This window comes from Rhinatrema bivittatum, chromosome 14 (genome assembly GCF_901001135.1).
Source record: "Rhinatrema bivittatum chromosome 14, aRhiBiv1.1, whole genome shotgun sequence".
In the NCBI taxonomy this organism is placed as follows: Eukaryota; Metazoa; Chordata; class Amphibia; order Gymnophiona; family Rhinatrematidae; genus Rhinatrema; species Rhinatrema bivittatum.
Genome location: NC_042628.1, coordinates 28,727,465 through 28,735,610, shown reverse-complemented (window position 1 = coordinate 28,735,610; position 8,146 = coordinate 28,727,465).

Genomic DNA, 8,146 nt, shown 5'->3' with positions numbered 1-8,146 from the left:
TCCAACCAGAGAGTTCAGAGTGTGGTACAATGGGCTGGATGTGTTATGGATACAGTGTATGGGAAATAGTCAACGTAGCAATACTTACAGTGCATAACAACATAGTGCAATACAGGGTACGATGACACAGAGGGTTAAAGTCTGTTTTAGAAAGAATCTACAAAAGTAAATATTAGGAGGTATATTAAATAAATATTATGTTAAAAAGTATTAAAGGACAATGCTACAATAGAACATAAGTAGTGCATCATGGGAAGTCCAGTAATTGAGAGTACAAGAGAGCTATGTGCAAAGCCTGGAAAGACAAAGTGAAGAATATTGAGGTGTCTGTCACATATGAGGCGGGGCTTCATTGTTGGTCTGCAAGGGGCACTTTTAACATATATCAGGGTACAGTGCAGTAGATCTGAACAGGAACAATACCTCCTATTTAGGGTTCATATTGCAGGTACAGATCAAATACTGCTTCAAAGAACCACGTTTTCACTAGTTTTCTGAAGGCATGGAGAATTCTACGAGGCTAGGAAATATCCTCTTAAGGGTGCTTGGGAGGTGCATTTCTTTGGGGACTGGAACAATTAGGCAGGCTTGAAGTAGGGATTTAACACAATGGGAGAGAAGGTGAAACATCTGCTGAAGTAGGTCAATGCACAACCTGTAGGCCAGAATCAAGATTTAAAGAATGTTAGGAGTCAGTGAAGGGTTTTTAGAACTGAAGTAATTCTGTTGAATTTGCTCTCACTTGGTATAATTTGGACTGTAGCATTCTGTATGACATATAGATGATGGTTTAGTTGGTTAGGGATCCCAATGTCAAGCAAATTACAGTAGTCTAAGCAGAAGGTCAAATAGGACCAGATTATAGTAGCAAAAGCAGTATCATCCAGGAAAGGACATAGGTGGTGGAGATGACAAGGATGGAAGAAGGCTGCTTTTTCAATTACTTGGACTTGGGCCTTGGTGATGGGAGTCCAGTATGAAATCTAGGCTCAGGACTTGGGAGCTGAGGGGCGGGGAATTGTCTCTTTAATGGTTACATTGTGTATAGATGACTGAGATCTCTTTTCCTGATTCATAGTACCTCTGTCTTTTCAGGGTTTAGTTTTCACGTATGTTGACCAGACAATCAGCCATCTTTCCTATGTAATCTTTAAATTGAAAATTGTTTTGTAGTGGTTTGAACTGAGTCAATAAACAAGGCTAAAATATAGTATCCATGCTTCAGGTGAACAAAATATTTAGACATAAAATAGCAAATTTTATAGAAATCACAAGAAAGCAAAAACTGAAAACAAAACAGTTCTATGTAAATTACAATTCACTTTTTTCAGTTTTTGCTTTCTTACGATTTATATAAAAATTATAGATGATTTAGATATAAAAAATTTCTAAAAATGTTCTTTTTATATACTACTATTCTTTGCTTCAGTATTTGTTGAGGAAGATGTAAGCGATATACCTAGGCAAGAAATGATATTCATAGGTGTTGATTCAGAGGAACTGTAACAAATCTCAATGAACCTATAAGATATACTAGGGCAGATTGACAAACTAAAGTGTAGCAAATCACCTGGACCAGATGGTATACATCCCAGATTGCTGAAAGAACTGAGAAATTAAATTGTGGACCTACTATTGGAGATTTTTAAACTATCAATAACATCATCTATGGTACCTGAAGACTGGAAGGTTGCCAATGTAGCACTAATTTTTAAAACAGCATCAAGGAGTGATCCAGGAAATTACAGATCAGTGAGTCTGACTTCTCTGCCAGGCAAAATGATAGAAAATATCATAAAGAACAAAATTGCTGAAAATATAGATAAGCATAGTTTAATGGGACAAAGCCAATGTAGCCAAGGGAAGGCTTGCTTCACAAATTTTCTAAAAATTTTTGAGGGCGTAAATAAACATGTGGATAAAGGTGAGCCAGTTAATATAGTATATCTAGATTTCCAGAAAGCTTTTGTCAAGATCCCTCATGAGAGACTTCTTAGGAAATTAAGGTCTGGAATTTGTTGCTAGAGGATGTGGTGAAAGCTATTAGTATAGCTACATTTAATATAGGTTTGGACAAGTTCCTGGAGGAAAAGTCTATTAACAATTATTAAGAGAAAATTGCAAAAATCCATTGCTTATTCTTTCGAAAAGTAGCTTGGAATTTATCTACCCCTTGGGATCCTGCCAGATACTTGTGACCTGGCTTGGCCACTGTTGGAAACAGAATACTGGATTTGATGGACTCTTGGTCTGACCCAGTATTGCAGCCCTTATGTTCTTATGTTGTTCTGGCTAAGAGGGACTGTCAACTGGATGTCGTCAGCATAAAAATTGTTTGTATTCTAATAATGTCTCATGAGTTTTCCCAGGGGAGCCATGTAAATATTGAACAAGCTTGTTGAGAGGATAAAAGCTTTTGGTGGTACTTAGGAGAGAAAAAAGGCTTTGACAGAGTTCATCTAAGAGAGACAGTTTGGGGGGTGTTATGGAGAAAGGAACTGCTGGAACTGCTAATCCTAGGCCATTTAGACAGATAATGAGGTGTTTTGTAGTCTACTGAATCAAATACTGCTGAGAAGCCTAATGGCCTGATTTTAAAAGGGCTACGTGCATAAAAAATGGGGGTTACGGGTGTGGCTGGGCCTTGTGCGCACTGCATGCTTTTTAGAATGGGCCTGGCAACGCAAGTAACCCCCGTTATGCACCAAAGTGCCTGGCCCTGCAAAAGGGGTGGGCCGGGGCCATGGTCTGGGCAGGGGGGCTGGGACAGCGTCATTTTGCACTGTCCTGTTGACTCACGCACTGGCAGCTGGCGGTGCCTGCAACTTACTTCAACTCGGGGCATGAAGTAAGTTGCAAAACAAACAAAAAAAGGATAGCTATGATAGATGTCGGGGTTGGGGTAGAGAGGGGAAGAGGTAGGAAGAGTAGAGTTAGGGATAGGAAAGTTCCCTCTTAATTGGAGTAGACTGGGAGAGAACAGGGGTCCGGCCACTCGCGTTGCCATGCGTAGGTTATAAAATCCCCACCCTGCGCGCACGAATCATGGGCACCCGCACATGCGCGAATGGATTTTAAAATCCGGCAAGTATGTGCAGATATTATAACATGGGTGCTGGCAAAAATGTGGATAACTGTAACAGCCCCACCTTTTCAATGATCTTGCTAAAGAAAGAAAGGAAAGGGATTGGGTGGTAGTTCAGTTTGTTATAGTCTAGGTTGTGTTTCTCTTATTTAGGTCTCACAATGTTGCTAGATTGTTGCAGTGTATTTCAGGCATCAAAGAGGGAAGTAGTGGAGGGGAGGATTCTATAAGGTTGTTGATTGTCAGGAATAATTCTCTAAATGTGTTTTGTGTTTGATTAATTGTTTCTATGTAATAAGCTTTCTTTACTTTGATAATGGTCATTGCAGGTAACGTGGTGCGATCTGCAGTCTTCTGCCATCTCTGTTCCAACTTCCTGACAATTGGTTTTCATTTTTTCAGTTCTGCTCGAATCAGGGGTAGATTTGGGGTTTTGATGCAGGAGGTTTTCAATAGGACAATCATATCTGTGGCTAGTTTTAGATCGGTGTTATGGTTGTCAGCCAGGGAGATAGTTGAGGGGGAAAGAGTGTTATTGTCCGTGTTCCAGCGGGTGTGTAGAAAGGATTCTGGGTTAACGTGTATAGTTGATTGGATGAGTCTTATGGTTCTTTCAGTTCTCATTTTCTGGAATGGGAGTAAATGTAATTCACCAGATGATGGTCAGACCTGGAGAGCTGGACAGTCTGAATATACTCAATTGATAGTTTCTCTAGCAGTTGGTATGGTGCAAGTAACAGATCTAGTGAACAGCCTATAGAATGAGTTGTCTTGTTGACTAGATGTGTTAGGAAACAAGATAAGAAATACTTGTAGGGAGTTTTATTTCATCAACATGGATGTTGAAGTCATCTAGGACTAGAGTCCTTGAGATGGCTAATTCTGAAACTCAAAAGCCACAAATAGGTCTGGTTTTGAGGATATCCACAATGAATATTCATGGGAGAGATTTTCTTACATTACCTCTGTTGTATGCAAATCTATCTTATGCATATTCATTATGGATCTCCTGAAATCCAGGTCTGTTTGTGGCTCTTGAGGACATGAGTTGGCTACTACCCCTGTCCTAGGGTGTTCCAGTAAGATCTCCAATGTTAATGTTAAGAGATTGTGAAGGGCTTCATGATAGCATCCCTTTAATATATAGTTTGGGTGATAAGTTAGTGAAAAATGCTTTAGATTATCTCAGTATAGATGCTCTGTGAATTTCAGTTTATACCTGTTAAGTATATTGCTTAAACATTACTGTTTTATCTACCAGTTACAACAGAATTAAAAATATTACAAAGTTACGGACACGTTCTTTTTGTCAGTAATAACATCACATACGAATAGGTGTTGTTTAATGATTTTCTGTTTAAGAATGTTTGTTGAAACATCATTTCCAATCAGAAAACAACCTGTAAAAATAATTTTAACCAGTAAATTGAGTAGATCTGAGCTGGAAGTCACACAACAGCCATTCAGGTAGCCAGAAGGTCTCTGTTTTCTACAGGAATAATAAAAGGTAGAATTTATAGAAAAAAATGGGATACGATATTATGGTATTTTTATATGTATAGTCCTGCTGTGAGATGTCAAATAATGTTCTTATATGACATTTGCAGAAATGATGCATTAGGAGTTTTGCACTGTACATTATTCAGTTATGTCTGTTGATTAGTTTTTTAAAAATGATTATGTCTAGTAAACAGAATACTGACATATAATCATTTTAAATGATGTTAAAAACATACTTATTAATAGAGGGACATTAGTTTAATACATAATATTCACTACCAACCACCGAACAATGAAAAATAAATATATTCACAATGCATTCAGCAGGATTCCAGACTGTTTTCCCATAGTAAGTAAGCAAAGACTGCCGATATATAAATTGTGCTAATGAGGATTTTGTCAATTAACCGTATCTACAACTTTTCATTGGTTGGTGATAAAGACTTTGATGAAAAATTGTGTGTGGCTTTACTGATGAGGGATACTGGACTCATGCTCTTTCTGAACTCTACATAAACATCAAATAACCCATATTATTAAAAAAAGATGCAAATAATTCAACACATCAGACAAGAACAGCAAGTGCAGGAAAGCTAATCAGCTTAATTTACTATGCACTTTTAAATACTGTCTGCTTGAATTATTGCTTGGAGTGTGAATTTTAGGATTGAAAAATATATTAGATGCAAAATTTACATTTAGAAATGTGCAAGGCTCAAAGGGGTAAACTTTCAAATAAAGACATCAGCTCTGGGCCTTTGAAAGCGAGAAGTTCAGAGGGATTTGCAATGCTGTACATGACTCATGAGTGAATAACAATGGCTGGACTAGTATCAGGTACTGTACATCTGTTGACTAATTGTGAAGTAACTTTGAGGATGCAAATTCTCTTCTAGCTGCAAAAGTACAGCCACAGGCAAACTTCATGGACTTTGGACAATATGGTAAAATACTGGTAAGACAATAGATGTGAGATAAATGAAGCATTATGCAGATGACTCAGCAAGATAGAATTTAGGGAAGAAAACCACAAAACAATTGCTAAACAATGATAAGGATGATGAAGTGAAAAGAAAATCACAGTTTTCAATAGGACACAGCTATTCATAGTCCTACTTTATTTAATATTCTCAACTTTTCATTTTCTAAAACAGAAAGAATGCCACCTCAACCAGCTTTACTAATCATGTGATAAAGCGATTAGTAGCAATAATCTGCTATAAGGTGCTTCATGATGTTGATTGTTGCAAAAAAGTTCAGAGTCATTCACTGATGGGAGAGTGAAGTATCCATGTGCACCAAAAGGGGATCACATGAATACTTCACTCAAGGTGATCACATTTAATATTTCTAAGGTTGCAAAACAGTGTGACAAGCCAGTGTTAAGAGCTGGCAGAATGTTTGACTCTACTTAAGAAAGAGGTTTGTACTTGGATTCCTCACTAAGCTTCTTTTTGCATATCCTTGGCTTAATACAAAGAGCTTATTTTACATTTTATTAAGCAATTAAGACCTTTCCTTGGTGTTCATGATCTCAAGATTTTGACTTATTCATTACTTTTAGCTGATTAGATTGCTGAAATGCAGTATTTCATGGACTGCCCTCTAAACAAATTAGGCGACTTCAGTTAGTACAGATTACAGCAGCTAAATTAATCTTTAATAAAAAAAAACGATCATGTTTCCTCATTGAGCTTCATTGGCTCCCTACATCACTACGAGTGCAGTTTAAAATTGGCTGTTTAACGTTTAAAGCCCTTCGTTGTGGTATTCCTCAGTATCACCGTTGTGATAGAATACTGAACGGCGGTATATAAAACCAATAAATAAATAAATATTTATCAAAATATCTCATCCCTTATAAACCTAATAGTGACCTTTCTTCTTTACAACAAGAATTACTGTCCATTCCATCACTGAAAGTCATTAGGCTTCTCTTAGAGTATTTCTTTATCTTTCTCCTTCCAAATGACATCACAACAACGATCGTCCTCGTCTTCCCAACACATGGCAGTAATTATCTCCACTGAAATGTCTCCCTTGTCTTCTAAATAACAAACTATTTATCTTGATAAAAGGTATTCCTTTTCTCAACTTTTATCACCACCAAAGGATTTTTCTTCTCCCAAATTTCTCCTGTTCCCGTTCCCTACAAGGGACCTTCATTTCACCTGATCAGGCTTCCTTGGGGAAACATACAACCCTATAAAAATCAAAACAAACCAATATGAAGTACCAAATGCCAAACTCACCATATCAAATAGATACCATTAAAGAGGTTATTACCATGATGGATCTTTGTGTAACCATGAAAATACAACGTTGCTCTGTGCAGTTTACACCCATGAAGGTTCTGTTTACTTTTATAACTGCTATTCCATGCAGGTGACTCCTAAGCAGTAATATTACATCAAATGTTACCACAAATTAGCTGTTTCTTCATTTCCATCTTCAGATGGTGATCAGGTTCCCTCACTGTTTCCTGCTTCTCATGCAACTGCTGCCTTCCCTTCCTGCTTTGGGGAAAATACCTCACTAATTGCACCACTCAATCACTTCTTTCAGAATGAAGCTGCTGTGTTGCTCCCTGGTCCCCAAGGGTGCAAAGCAATGCCATAATGCCTCTGTATCCCTCCATGGTGAGACTGCACTTTGAGTAATGTGTACCATTCTGGCCACCACATCTCAAAAAAGATATAGTTGCATTGGAGAAGGTATAGAGAAGGGTGACCAAAATGATAAAGATGATGGAACAGCTCCCCTATGAGGAAAGGCTTAAAAGTTTATTCCTTTTCAGCTTGGAGAAGAGACAGCTGAGGGGAAATATGATAGAGCTCTATAAAATCACAAGAGGTCTAGAACAGTTAAATGTGAATTGGTGATTTACTCTTTCAGATAATAGAAAGACTAGGGTGCACTCCATGAAGTTAGCAAGTAACACATTTAAAACAAATTGGAGAAAATTATTTTCCACTCAATGCATTATTAAGCTCTGGAATTTGTTGCCAGAGGTTGAGGTTAAGGCACTTAGGGCCTCATTTTCTAAAGTATTGCAAGCCTGCGATACTTTAGGTAATGAGGGGTGGGGGGCCGAAATGGGGGGCGGTCCTGCGCTAGCCCGCAGCAATCACACCGCCACGGTGCGATCGCTGCCGGTTTCGAACCCAATAGCGCCACCATAGAAGGTGTAGCTATTGGGCGCGAAACAGGACGCGAAAAGGCCCTTACCTTTTCGTCGTCCATGGCGTCTTCGCGGAGTCAGCCCCGGTGATGCCCCGACTCCTCCTCTTTCGGGGCCAACTCCGCCCCCATCTTGGTATCCCACGCAATAAGGGACTTTTCGCATGCTAAATGTCCCTTATCGCATGTGAACCATCTGGTAAATGACTGGGTTTAAAATGGCTGGGTTTAAAAAAGGTTTGGGTTCAAAATGGCTGGGTTTAAAAAAGGTTTGGATAAGCTCTTGGAGAAGTCCATTAACTGCTATTAATCAAGATGAATTATGGATCTACTTAATGTTTGGATATTTGCCAAGTACTTGTAATCTGGATAGGCCACTGT